The sequence below is a fragment of the Geospiza fortis genome, unplaced genomic scaffold (assembly GCF_000277835.1).
Source record: "Geospiza fortis unplaced genomic scaffold, GeoFor_1.0 scaffold486, whole genome shotgun sequence".
Classification (NCBI taxonomy): Eukaryota; Metazoa; Chordata; class Aves; order Passeriformes; family Thraupidae; genus Geospiza; species Geospiza fortis.
Genome location: NW_005054417.1, coordinates 446,497 through 460,304, shown reverse-complemented (window position 1 = coordinate 460,304; position 13,808 = coordinate 446,497). Strand labels below are relative to the sequence as shown.

The 13,808-nt window shown below is 39.8% G+C and overlaps 1 long non-coding RNA gene across 1 annotated transcript; it reads left to right on the top strand.

The window, feature by feature from the left end:
• Positions 1 to 594: 594 nt before the first annotated feature.
• LOC115948518 lies at positions 595 to 13,465 on the top strand. The gene is made up of 3 exons (XR_004082336.1): positions 595 to 625; positions 1,274 to 1,311; positions 13,325 to 13,465. It is a non-coding gene; the product is annotated as an uncharacterized LOC115948518 (long non-coding RNA).
• The last annotated feature ends 343 nt before the right edge of the window (positions 13,466 to 13,808 follow it).

The window sequence follows — 13,808 nt, the reverse complement described above, 5'->3', positions numbered from 1 at the left end:
GGCTGGTGGGGCACTGCCGGGGCAGGAGGCGCCGCTGAGGAGGGCGCGGAGCCGCCTGCCCCTAGAGCAGCCCCGCTTCTCGCCCGCACCTCCGCGTCCGGCCGGGTTTGTGCCTTCCTTTGTTTTGTTTAGGTTGTCTGTAAAAAGTTGTTATCACCGCCACCCGAAAGGACAGTCCCTCCCTTCCCCCCATCCCCAGTCGAGACCTCGGGGGTCTCAGACCCTGCCCGTGTTGGCCCTTGCTTTGAGTCTCCCTGTAAGCGCCGCGTATTAAACCTGTCTCCAGCTGCGAATCATCCCTCTCTCCAACCTACCTACCCCGCTGCCCCTCGGAGTCCCCCAGTCCAACCTTTCTGCCTATTTTGATTTTATTTCCTCCCCCCGCCTCTCTTTGGTTTCTAAGGGGCTCCCCTCCAACCTGTCTGTAGGTATGTTTGTGTAACCAGACACTGAGAGTAGCTGTCTGCCGAGGAATTAACTCGGCAACCCCCAAAGCTTAGTTTGCATTCAATAGAGGTGTTTGTTTTACAGGTTTAAATCTCCAGACGGGTTGAAGAAATCGCCCAAAAGGAACCACTTCGCAAATTTTGTTTCCTCCCTTGAAATCCCACTGGACGTGGAGCAGGTGGGGGATCGGGAGGGGAAACTTTTGGGGTGGAAGGGCGTGATGGGATGGAGAGTGATCCGGGGCTGAGTGGTGGGGGAAAGCGCTTTAAAATTGGGAGAGTGGAGCTGCACTTTCGCCCTTCCCTCCTCAGCGAAGGATAGCTCAAGGCTCTTGCTCTCGTTCGTTAAAAATAAATACTACAGAAGTTGGCAAATTTTGTAGTTTTAGAGAAGTGAATTCTCTCCAGGATTAACGTAAAAAATGTTGATGTTTGAGGAACTGCTCTTGCTCAACCCATAAATAAAGTGGAGATGTTGACAGTTTGTCTAGCCTCTGGTAAATGAGAACAAAAAAAATATTTCAGTTCTTGAAGGGCATCAATAATTGTGAGGGTGGGAGGGAGAGGAAGGAGTTTAACTATTAACCTTTATCTGGGCTCATAAATGAGTTGAAACTCGTGTTTCTGAAGCTTCTTTTATGCGTTTGCTTTCCTGTTTTCCCCCCTCTTCTTTCCTTCAACTGAGATGGTGAAAGGTAAATGAAAATAATGATGCTCGCATTAATTGGACAGGCAGGCGATTTTATGGCTCACCAGTAAAAAATAAATGCGTGTGGCTGGCTGCTGGTTGCACTCTTACTTTAGGAGGCTTGGATTTGTGTTTCCAGATCTTCACTTGAAGACGGCGAAGGACAGTTTGTGGAAGGTAGGAGAGCCTCTTCCCCAGCACTTCCATCCTGCCCACGTGTGCTGTGAGTACCTGGGTGTTTGCTCCGGCCCGCAGAGCCAGCACAGCCGTGCTGGGAGGAGACTGCCGAGTTGTTGCTGGACACGGTGTGCATATTGGGGAGCACAGGATTTTTTAGCAGAGTGATCAGCTGCTTTTACACACTGAGATGCTTCTTAAGCTAATGCAGTCCTCCCCTCTAAAAACGGGATAGCCTTTCTTTTCTTAATCAGAAAACAGCAGATGAAGACCACAGTGAAAAAGTTTCTATTCTGAGTCTTTTCTACAGTGGAAGTAGTATGCCTAGCTTAACACGTTGGTTGTTTCCGTCAAAGATGTTAGTATTTATTTTGGTATGAACTGGGGGTAAAATCATCCCTGTATTCTTCTTAATCGCATCTTTTCCAAATGTGGTGGTGTTATTTTGTGGTGTGGTTCTTGCCAGAAGTGAAATAAAGTTACTCTTAGTAGTTTTGGAGATAAACTATGTCCAGCCACCAGAGGTTTTCTCCTTCCTACAGGCTTAATGAAGTGAAAGCAAGAGATCCTGTGGAGGAGGCAAGAGTGGGAGAGATATGGGATCATAAAATTTGGCAGAGCAAGTGACTGAGTGCGGTGTCTTTGTTAGTTTGTCAGCATTGCAGTTACAAGTAAAATATGCTTGTAAAATGCAAATTCAAGTAATTTTAAATGAAAATTGAAAAAATGCTTTCTCCCTTTTTTTTTTCCTAGTAAGAAGAGTCTTTCACTTATTTGTCATTGTTTTGTCGTTCTCTTGTGTGGGAATCAAAAATACAAAGACCAAGTAATGCTGTTTATTCTCATGAATTTTTGTAGAAATCTGTACAGCATACTCAGTTGGGAGGGAGTTCCTCATCTCCCCCCTAAAATGAGTCCTTGTCAGCAACAAGTGTGTTGATATACGGATCTGAAGAACTTGGGCATGAAGCCAGCTCAAGCAATTTAAATGACATGGTTAATAGTGTGTCCACTGTCCTTATCACACAGTAGTTGTCTTTAATAAATTCAGAGGCTTACAAGTGATAATCACAGATGACAAATTAAGTGGAATCCTAGTTCCCGTGTTCAGATGAACTCTCTTTTGCACCAGTTGGTAAATATGAAATGCTAGCTCCAGATGGAGTATAAAAATTCATAAAATATACATTTCTCCTCTAAATATGTGATTCCTTTAAGACAAATAGAAACCAAATAGATTATCTGAAAGTATTTCTAAACCTGAAGTGTTCTCATGGATTCTACTGCTAGCAGTGTAATTTTTAAAAAGTTTTTCTGTAGTAATAAATGTATGTGGGACACTGCATCCTTAAAATGAACCTTTATCAAACACTTCAAAAGAGGGAACAGTTCTACATAAATTAGGTAAGCCAGCACAGCAAATATAACAAATTAAAACACTCTGTAACTCTTGTAAAGTATTTAGGATGGAAGTGGAAAAGATCATACCATCACTTTCAGTTTGAAATAAGTAACCTTTAAAGAGCAGCAAATACAATTTCAGAAATACACTGATACACAGCTGTTTCACAATGGGAATTTTAAAGTTCTTTGAGCACCTCTGGTGATCATAACAACTTTTCCCCATGTCAAATTAAAAGACTACAGCATAATATGTATCTACATAAGAAGAGGCAGAGTAGTGCAATTGACAGTTTTACTGCAAGTTGCATGTATGATTGTTTAGTTTATGACTTTTTTTTTTGGAAAGGTTTGATCCTAAAAATATCGTGACCGGATCTCATTTTCCTGATTTTCAAGCCTGCTAGATCTTGCCAATAGTTGTAGAAATGCTCCTGTTCTCAGCAGCTGTTAAGAGTTTGCTAAAGCACCTAATAATAATGTGTTTTCAATCTTGTGACTGTGATGGAAATACAGTGCTGTGTGTTTAACCGATAAGTTTGGAAATGTTCTTCTTAATGGTCAAGATTGTGTTTTTGAAAATTAACACATGAATGCAAATTGATCACAGATTTTGTTTCTTGTGGCTTGGTTTGCAAAATTCATTCCTTTGAGACTAGTGAAAACTGACAAGATATTACTTATGTCTTAAAAGTAACAAGAAATAAATAATAGTACTTTCCTAAAAGCCTTGTACAAATGAAGAAGTCTAACAGATTTTTTTTTAACTTTGTGTCTCAAATCATATCACAGTCACACCAAAATTTATTCAAGTGTTAGCTTTTGTCAAAAGTGAATGACCCAACCTGAGGTAGTAATGAAATGTTACCATGAAAAGTCTGTGGCCCAGAGAAAGGGGCAAAGAAGGGAATGTGCCTTTATGTGTAAATTCACTGTATAACAAATACGTTAATATTTGCCACTCCTCACCAATATGGATCTGCCCTATTCATTAAAACTAAATACTTGTTAGTTCCAAGTAATACTTGGAAAGATACTGTGCCTTCACACCATCAAGCATTCCTAGAGATACTTTTTTATTGAGTTGATAGGTCACTTCTCTTTCTGGATGCTCTGAAATTGTGATAGTGGCTTTCTGATACTCAAGAAGTGAAGTTAAAAGTGATCTTCATTGTTAAGAATTATAACTTACTACCTTTTTTTCCCCTTTTTGAGCCGTCCTCAAACCTGATAGCATTTCAGTTCTACAGCTGACCCACTTTTCTTTTTAATTTGAAGGCTGGGCAAAAGTCTTGTCAGGGTCTGCAGTTGTACTGCTCTGTGTAGGGCTGGGTGTCCATGCTTGAAACCATATGGGTGTTACTCTTCCAGAAGTGTTGCCACCGTTCCCAATTCCACTCTTTTATTACAGCAAATAATCCTAAGGATTTCTTCATTAATAATGTATCACAGTAGAAACCACACACTAAGCATCATGTACTTGAAAAATTACAAGCCTCAAAGGGTTGGGTTTTTGGTTGGTTTTTTGTTTGTTTGTTTGTTGGTTTTTTTTGGTTGGTTGGTTGGTCAGTTTGGGTTAGTTTGGGTATTTTTGTGAAAACGAGGCACATTCATTAAATGCACAGAAAAAGTGTTCAGGGTCAGAAAACTTTGCAAATGTAGTGCATCTGAAGCATTTCTCTATAAAATATCTTTATCTTTTACCCTCTTTTGCTTGCCATGTTCATCACAAGACCCAAAATTACCAGCATGCATAATAAGCATAGCCTTACTGCTGTGAGGAATGCCACTTGAATAATTGCAATAATTTTTGGTAAAGCAGTGCCCTATGTTTGCAGAATGGACCTTCTCTTTTAAGCTCTGCAGGGAAGGGAATTGTCTTCAAAGTATTTTCTATGAAGTGCCTGGTATGTCTGTATGTGCCAAAAAATGATAAATAATAACAAACAGTAGTTGACAATTTATGCAGACTTCTTTTTTTTTTTTTTAATAATTATTATTATGATTTTGGAATTTGCCTATGGGGTGCTTTCTAGCAAAAAGAAAAATGTCAGAGTGGCTTCCAGCTGGGGCAAGATGTGCTGTGATGGCAAGAGAAGCTTTTAATCGGGATAGAGCCCACGATTAATCGATTGTATCTTCTGTGAAGCCGTCGGGTCAAAACATCAACTGGCGTAAATCAGCGAATCTCCACTGAAGTCTGCAGAGGCACGGCTGACTTACGCCAGATGATGTGAGAGTCCTTTTTGGCTTTAACAGTTTTCCTTTAATCTTCCTGCTGCTTAAACTTTTACTATGATCTGCCCACATTCCAGAAGCATGGATGGACGATGGGATAATGTTTCCTTACTTTCCTTCTCCTTTCAAGCTTTTGGAGGCTTTTCTTTTGCGTGATGGTGTATATGCTTCGTTAGTTATGTATGCTCTATGTCCTCTGCAAGCCAGTGAAGAAAGCTGGCCTTCTCAAAATCACACCTGCAATTATATTCTGAAAACCTCCAGTCCTGTCTAGCTTGCCAGATGCAAGTGTATTGCAAATAGCACCCAGATCATGGTGTATTTGTAATTAAAGGTTTCTAATACTGTTGTTAGTAACCCTCTTATTAACAATTTGTGTCACGTGAAGTAGTTTTAAAACCTTGCCCCCCACATCTATTTCCCAGAATAATTTTATTTTGTCTGCTAAGGGTCATAATATCTTTAGTTATTAAACTGCATCATCCATACAAAATAATTGAAAATGCTGTTTGTCTTGCATGGTGGGATGACTCCCATAATACTTGCACAGTAAAGACGAGAAATAAACTTCTTTTCTCTTTCTTACAAGCCACTAGTAAATATTCTTAAAAGCAATGTTACTAAGCTAATTCTTGTTAGACATGGGAAATCTGTTTGATTAGAGATAGGAAGTCTGATTGATTTTCAAATGTTCAAGATAAATCTTGTTTCCCATTGAAGTATAATGCCATTTTTAGAATTTCAGCATAAATATTTTTAACAAAACTTGCTTTGTTAAGTAATGTAGAAAAGTAATCAAGTTTCTTAGGTGCCTGCCCAAAATTGATGGTTTTGAAGAAGGATTTGAGATACTTGTGCGTGTGAGATTTGAAACAACAGAGAAATCATAAATCCTAAAACACAGGGACACAGGCATGTTCTGAGGAGAATTATATGAACTGCCTAACCATACATTTTTTCTCAAACTTCTCACCCCATGTCCAGTTTTTCCTGATGTTTATAAATTAATAATACCTTCACTGAAAAAGAAAGTAGTAAGAGGAAAGTTGGGCCCAGATGCTTCTGTACTGCAGAAGGTGACCCAGAAAAGTCTGTAGAGCCTGATAGAGTGGATTCTGCAAGTGGAAATGACCATACTCCATTTCCTTTGAATTGATTGGAAAGTTTCTTTCCTCTTTCCACTTTCCTCTTTCCTCTTGTCAGTTCTTCCAGAGCTATAAAGGACCATAGTAACCAAACCTTTCACCAACGTTTTATGAAAGCAGGAAATATATGTAATTACAACATTTCAAGTGGCTCAATAGAGATACATAGAAAACCAATAATGTATGCAATAATTTTAGTCTTTTACAGGCACTTAGATGTCTGTTTTCTTTTTGTTTGTAGTTAGGGAAAAGCTTTGGATAGAAATGGGGCTGGGAAAGGTTGAGAGTTGATGCCAAAAAAAGTAAAGCACATTTCAGAACTTGGCTTGATTTTATTTTCTATTGGTGATGCTGTCTTTGCAGAAAGTGAAAATATTCCAGTGAAACTCTTAACTGGACTGAAAAGCTGTAAGAGTGAGCCACTTTCAAAAATGTGCCTCTTCATTATAATTCCATGTTGTATTAGAAGACATGTTTTCACTCTTGGTTTTGTACCTCTTTTACTGTCAGAAACACTTTGCTGGTCTGAAGCCCTAGTGGAACATCAGCTCCAGCTGAGATATGACAGTTCATAGCAGCTGATTATCTGATAGAATTCTAACTTAAGAACCTGATCTTGCTAATGTAACATTGTTAGATTTCGTAGGTAGCATGTAACGTAAGGAAAATGAACTTCTAAACACTTATACTAGAATTTCTTGAAAATATGAATTTATAAGATGATTTCATATGAGAAGAAGTCCTGTTATTTCACAGGTTTTAGTGGTTTTCTTAAAGTTCTATATGGCATTTACAAACCACAGCTAGTGACAAAGAATCAAATGCTGTAAACTTGCATCACAGATTTTTATGTCTAAAGATGTTTTTAGGGTTGCAAATACTTTACTGGTATTTCATCTATAGCAAAAAAAATCATTTCTCAGTTTAGATTTCTGTTACATATTTTCAAGGGGTATTTTTCCCCCACCTTTTAAAAAAATTCCAGAAGTATATAAAATACAAGAGGTGGATGTTGTGATTTAGAGAAAGTAAAAAAGAAAATAATTTTCTAAGTGAAAATCAGTAATGCTAGAAATTATTTGTTTTGTATAAGCCTTTTTCCTAAAGAGCAAAACACCCCCAAAAAGTGGTGGTTTTTTTTTTCTTCAAAAGTTTTAGAAATATTTTAAAACAGTGGAAGAACTTCATATATTGTGTATTGCTTTTATCTCGTAGCAAGAGGTTTTTTTAAGGCTAGATCTCTGAGGATTTTATATACCAACCTAAATGATTGTATAATTCTATATGAACTACAGACCCCTCCCGGCCACTCACAAAAAGTCTGCATGGTGCTGACTCATGTAAGGTTTTTGTTTATAAGTAATTAGAATAATATAATGGACACGCTGTGTTGGATATCAGAACACCGAAAAGTTTGTGGATCGGGAGTTTAATCCTTCCAGCCTCACTCTGCAGTTGGCTTTGGGCAAGTTAAGCGTCCAGTTATGTGAATCTGCAGCGGGAGGGGAACACATGGGAAGGCTCAGACAGAAAGTTGTTTGTGAGGGAGTGTTTGCAGGATCAGAGCCTTGTACTGTGAGTTGGCTCTCATGATTTCAAAATGAAAGCATTTTAACTTATGAGCTTAAAAGTAGTCACTCTTAATTTAAATACACATTGACAGACTCCTAAGGTCTCCTAAACACTTTTCTGCTGTGACTTTGTATGCTGAGTTATCTATTTGAGAATGAAATCATCTATCACAGCGAAATTAAAAACCAAAATCTGATCAAAGCAATTGTTAGAAATTACACCATTTGATAAGATCATCTGCTGAAAATAAAGGGGGAAATGAGATCTGACAGAGGTAAAACCAGGTAAATAGCTTTCAGCTCTGCTTTTGTTATTCAAGAAGAAAGAGAAACAATAGGTGCTGTTTAGAGTCAGGAGCTGCCCTTCTAACCTCTGCTGCTCTTAAAATGCCTGAAGGTTATTGCATGGTTCATGGTGGCTTTTATGTTTGCGGTTCAACTTTTAATTTCCTAACAAAAGGAGATGTGGTACCAGCCTGCTGATAAACACTGTACCGAACAATCAGAGAAAAGAATGGAGAAATTCCCTCACGTTTTCTTACTCCACTCTAGTTACTGAATTATGCTGTCATATTTTTAACAGAAGAAGAGCACTTCTTTTATGCTAAGCTGCCAAAGTTGGAGACTGATTTTTTCTAGAAGTAGGGACATTATGAGGATGGGATGTGCTCTTGCATTCAATAACCCCAGCCCAAACAGATGATTCGTTGCATGCTGTTATGGGAAGTGATCTGAACACCCACAGGAGCTGAATGTATTTCAATAAGACTTTTAATTCTTGCTGCACTGGTAAAACAGAGCCGAGTTTGCCTCAAATCCAGCTTTCTCTGCATCAAAACTCCAGCTGCCTGGCCCAGGAGTGTTCCTACTGAGTGGGAGAAGCAGCCTTTCTGTGCAAGCTGTAAAGTGGCGCACGGTGTAAGTAACACAGAAAAACTTCAGTCAGTGCTCTGGCCCTGTCCTTACACGAGCTGCTTGAATTTGTTGGCGTGATCATTGCCCCTGTTTGGAATACCGTGCTTGCTGTGATGCTTTGTACTCGGATACCAGTGCCATCAGAGGAGAGAAAGGGTCAACTTCTGAAGGTATTGTTTTCAAGCACAGCTGAAAGTAATGGAATGTAACAGTTTTAGGAATGTACACCTGTGAGTATATAATAAGAGAGTATCTGTTTGTGTATTTTCACCGCTGACATTCAGATCAAAGGTCCCTTAGGTGGTGGTGGTGTAAGAAAAAGGGAAAGGGGCCACATGTCTCAGCAACTCTGACCTGTCCTCCTGTTTGTTGTTTGCAAGTTTTCACTAGAAAATCAGTCACAAGCCTGTTTCGATGAGGTGACTTGCTTTCAGTTACTACATACAAATATGCAGTTCAAAAAGCTGGCAGTGAACAGACAAAAAAATACTGTTAGCAAGTGCTGCCTCTTAAATACCAAAACAAATGTCCAGGCTTGCATCGGACTGCACTGGGATATTGTCACAAGCCCTTAAAAAAACCCATTGTGTTTTGGGGCAGAGACCTCTGGATGACCAATGCCAAAAAGGCTGACAAGTAAACTGAGAAACATCTTCAAGCCTTTAAAAACACATACCAGCTAAAATAAAAAGCCAAGGAAGCCTCTGTCTCTTGCCCTTCAGCTTGCTTAAAGCTAAAAGAAATCTATCCCAAATGGAGGAGAATCCTCCAGGCCCTCGAAGTTGTTTAATTAGTCATCAATTTCATCCTTCTCATTAAATGGCTTTTCTTTTCTCACACGGGCAAATTAAAAAGATGATTACACCTGGGAGAAACAATGACACCTGTTAAATTTTCCTCTGTTGCTGAACATGGTTAGAAAAAATTAGATTTAATTTTAGAGATGCAGAATAAGTAGAAGTATGCTTGGTTTCTTTTCATGCGGGTTATGTGGATGTGTGCTGGTACATATGTGTGTCATAATAATGTATGCTATTGCTCCTGGCAGTAATTCTCATCTTCTGTAACTGAACTTGCTGAAAAACTAGCTTTTTGAAAAATTTATTAAGGTAGAGAAACTTTTACCATCAATTTTTTGCTTGCTTCTGTGACCCATCTGACTTAGATGTATAACAAAGGTGTTCTACATGACAGTCCTGATATTTTTTTTCATGTTGCTTCAGTGCTGGCACCTTGTTAGCTATGGGGAACTTCAGGCAGAATTTTCCATTGACTCAAGGAAGCCAGCATATGCACTGTTAGACTTTTTCGTGGATCTCTGTATGTAGATAGGGCATGAAGGAAACTGCTTATGATTTTGGGTGCGTGTTGGTAAGAAGAAGTAAGCCAGGGGTGTTGGGTAACTGTGGTCATCAAGAGCTTAGTTTGGTGTCTGTTCTCAATGTGCATAAGACCTCTTGGAGTCATTTTCTAACATGTTGTGGAAAGTTACCAGTGCTTTGATGATACACATTTTTCTCTTTCCTGATGGGCTCTGCAGCTCCAGCTTGCTCTGTATGAATTCCTGGGGCACATGGTTTGCTTTCTGGACTCAGGCCTGAGAAATCTGTATCTCACTAGGTGATAAAGAGGGTTGTTTAGACAGTTTGATTTAAGATATTATTTCTGAGATAGAGATTGAGAGCGAGTCCTTATTTTGCTTTACCCAGATTTATTCCAGAGAAAATCATAAGCTGGGTATAATTTGCAAATGTTTTCTTTAGTTGCAAAGTTTTCACAGTGTGTTCTCCCAGTCAAAGGGTGGGGAAAATATGCAAGAAGGCCTGTGACAGCATTTTACACAACCCTTGGCCACATGGTTTTGTTTTATTTTTGTTTTCTGTTGGCAGGCACTAAAGGGGGTGTTAATTCGTGGCCTGCTAATTTTGCTGGGAGGTCTGTTCAGCCAGCAGCACAATAAAAGGGTTGCCAGCCCTGCTGTTGCCTGTGGCAGCCGTAGCGCAAGAGCGGCAAGTGCTGCTCAGATCGATCTCAAGGCTGGACTGTTGAAGTGCACCCACAGTAAAACCTTCAGCCCAGCTCCCCTTTGCTTGCCCACTGCATCTTTGGAGAGCAGCAGTGTGCCTTCAGCTGGTGGTACCATGTGCTCACTTGTGTCACCTCTCTGGTTTTTTGGGTTGCCAAGCTATGTGAAGTGGTGACTGAACTTTAAGGTGGTGGTTCTGCTGTATGCATTTCAAAGCTATGTGGTAGGACCTAGTTACCTTAAAGATTGCTTCCTGAAGCTTCAGCCTGAAGAATGTTTGCCTTCAGATGTAAGCCCTTTAATTTTCTCACCATTATATTGACCACGAGTAGAGGCGGTGAGACGTTTACCTCCTGGACCCTGCCTCAGGCCTTCAGTTGTATCTTTGGTCCCTCCTTAGTCATTTGGCCAAAGTGGCATTGTTCCAGAAGGTGTAGGTCCACAACAGCTTGAAGTCCCTCTTTCCTTGCAGTTCCTGCCCTCTCCCTTGCTCTAGAGCTGGCTCACAGCTGATCCCATACCAACCACCATACAGACCCCAACTTGCAGACTAAACCACAGAAAATCAAGAATATATTTCTGCAGGGTTATCTCCCCAAACTGGCTTTTCACAGCAGTGGACTTGTTCTGCCATCAGCAGCTAAGATGTGGTGATGGGAGCAGAGAGCCTGTACGAGGGGGTGTGATAGCACAGCCTGAGCACCAACACAATTTAGTTGTTACCTTTTAAATATTGTGAAAATGCAGCTCTTTCCAAGTACTGCGGTTATTGCCCATATTTCAAAGCAGGAAAACCTTTTAATTGCTTTATCACATGCCTGGACACATGAGAGAGCAAGACAAAAGCCTGAGACATGGTTAGGCATCACTTTTAGAGAGTCTTGGGGGGGTGTCTTTTAAATGTTATCAAAATCCTTGCTGTTGCCAGTGCTGAGAGCTGGTCTGTAATGTCATGTTATTTTTCTTTATAGTTCAAGATAATATATCAGCATAGCAGACTGGGAAACTATAACACTGAAACCCAAGGTCCAAGGGTGCAGGCTGTCTAGCTCTTTGCATCTCTAGTTCCTGCTTTCTCATAAAAAACCTAATACCATAGCAGGCATTTTTGGCTGGGGAAAGGGGTCTATTTACAGTATTTACGTAAATAATTTTTTTTCTGAAGGAAATGCCAGTCACTGCACTTCATACTTTAGGTGATTAGCCAGTGGGAGAAAATGAGATTGTTGCTGTTTAGCTTGCTAAAGACAATGAAACACATTCTTCTTATGTTTTTGCCTTTCAAATGTCAGATTTTTAAATCTTTTTTCCCTAAAACAAGGCTAAAAAACTAAAATAGGAGCTGTCTGAGTCTGAAATTGGTAATGATAAATATTTCATAAAATTTATTTTCATATTTCGGTAGTCAGCTGGAATGCTGAATAAATCAAAACACCAAAACCTGAATGTGCTACATGTATAACTTAAAAAAAGAACAAGAGAAATTTGATTAAAATACCTTGCCCTGACAGTTGATGACGTTTTCATCTCTTGATGTATGAAATTTTAAAAGCCAGCAAAAATATCTAGTGAGACAGAGAGGAGGAAAGAAAAAAAGCTAAACAAGAGAGACAAGTGGATTTGGATGCAAAAAAAAAGGCAGCAACAAGTGTAATACCTTCTGTCTTCAGAATAATGTTGAAATTAGTATAAATTCCATCCTTGGAGGGGCTTTGTCATGTTAGAGTGATTCATAGGATAAAGTGATTTTAATATCTTTTTTGCTTATGTTTAAGTGGGATTTCTCTCAGACAAACAAAGTAACGCACACTCAAAGACTCTTTCTGCTTCATTTAAACACCCCACCTTATCAAAACTCCATTTCTCTGAGTGATGGATCTCTGGCTCTGGATGGGAGAATGAAGTATTCAATTACCTTATTTTCATGTGCTAATGAAGCAGAATGTGGCTTTAGGGGTTTTCTTTTCAGCAAGGTAGCCTGTTTGGTTATGCACATGCCGCCTTCTTATGTTTCCTTCTGTATCCCTGCCTACAGTGGAGCGGTGCCTTAATGGGCAGCGGGGGCTAATCCGTCTGTCCGTCTGCCTGACAGCGAGCCTTGGCCTTCTGCAGCCCAGCGGGAGCAGCCCTGGCCTGTAATTAGCAGAGCCATCAAGTCAAACTCTCTGCCTCGAAGTTATTTCTTTTGGCACCTCTTGCAACAATTTTATATACTGGAAATCCCTCTCGGGTGGTTGTTTTCGGGTTTTTCCCCTCAATTTTTCTCTGCATCGCTGAGTGCTGATGTAAGCTCGCAATTCCTCAGCCAGCTCTGATAACTCTGCCGGTCCCCAAATGGGAAATGTAAAGCTTTTAACGGTTTGCCATGGTTTGTTCAACCGAGTTGAAAAGTGCAGGTACGTTTGTGACTGAGAGTCAGATGGTAAAGGGTATTTTTTATGAAAGTGTTGCACTTCTGCTGATGTAGGAAAGGCATGTGTTCAGCTCACAGGCTTCTCAGTACTGGCACAGGTCCTCTGGCATCCTCAGCTTTGCTTCCATGAGGGATACTGGTTGAATAGGTAGGATGACTCGTACCCTTGATGTTAAGCTTTTACTTAGTGCTTGGATGAAATAGAAAAGTGTTCGATTCTGTACACAATAGCTCCTTAGCTGAGTTGCACATCCTTTTAGCACCATATAATGAAAATAAACACATTTGGATTTTTTTTTTCCAGCAACTGTATGCTAGGAATTACTGTGTCAGCTTCACCCCAATGGATGATGGAGAAGAATAGCCATACAGGAATTAAGAGTTACTCACTGCCGGTTATGAAGATGAGGAATTGGAAAATTGCAACAAATTTCCCCTTATTTCTTCCCCCAAAAATGAAATAAAAGAACTTTGCAAAATGTACTGAAACATATGCAAGGCAGGAATGTGTGTGTGTGTGTGTGTGGAGACTTCTGAAGAAAGCAAAGAATGACTTAAATGGTTGTGGTAGGTGTAAGAATAGTCACCTTCAATTCTCCTAGTAGGTAAAAGGAGGAAGTGTAGTAGACACTGAGGATTTTGTAAGGTGCACCATGCTGCTTGGCATTCTGGTTTCTCCTGAAGAGGGAAAGAAAGTGTGAAAACAAAAATTGGATATGTTTTTGATATGCTGTTTCACGAAGGGACCAAAGTTAATGGTTTAGGGGTTTAGTCTGGTCAGGAATTAC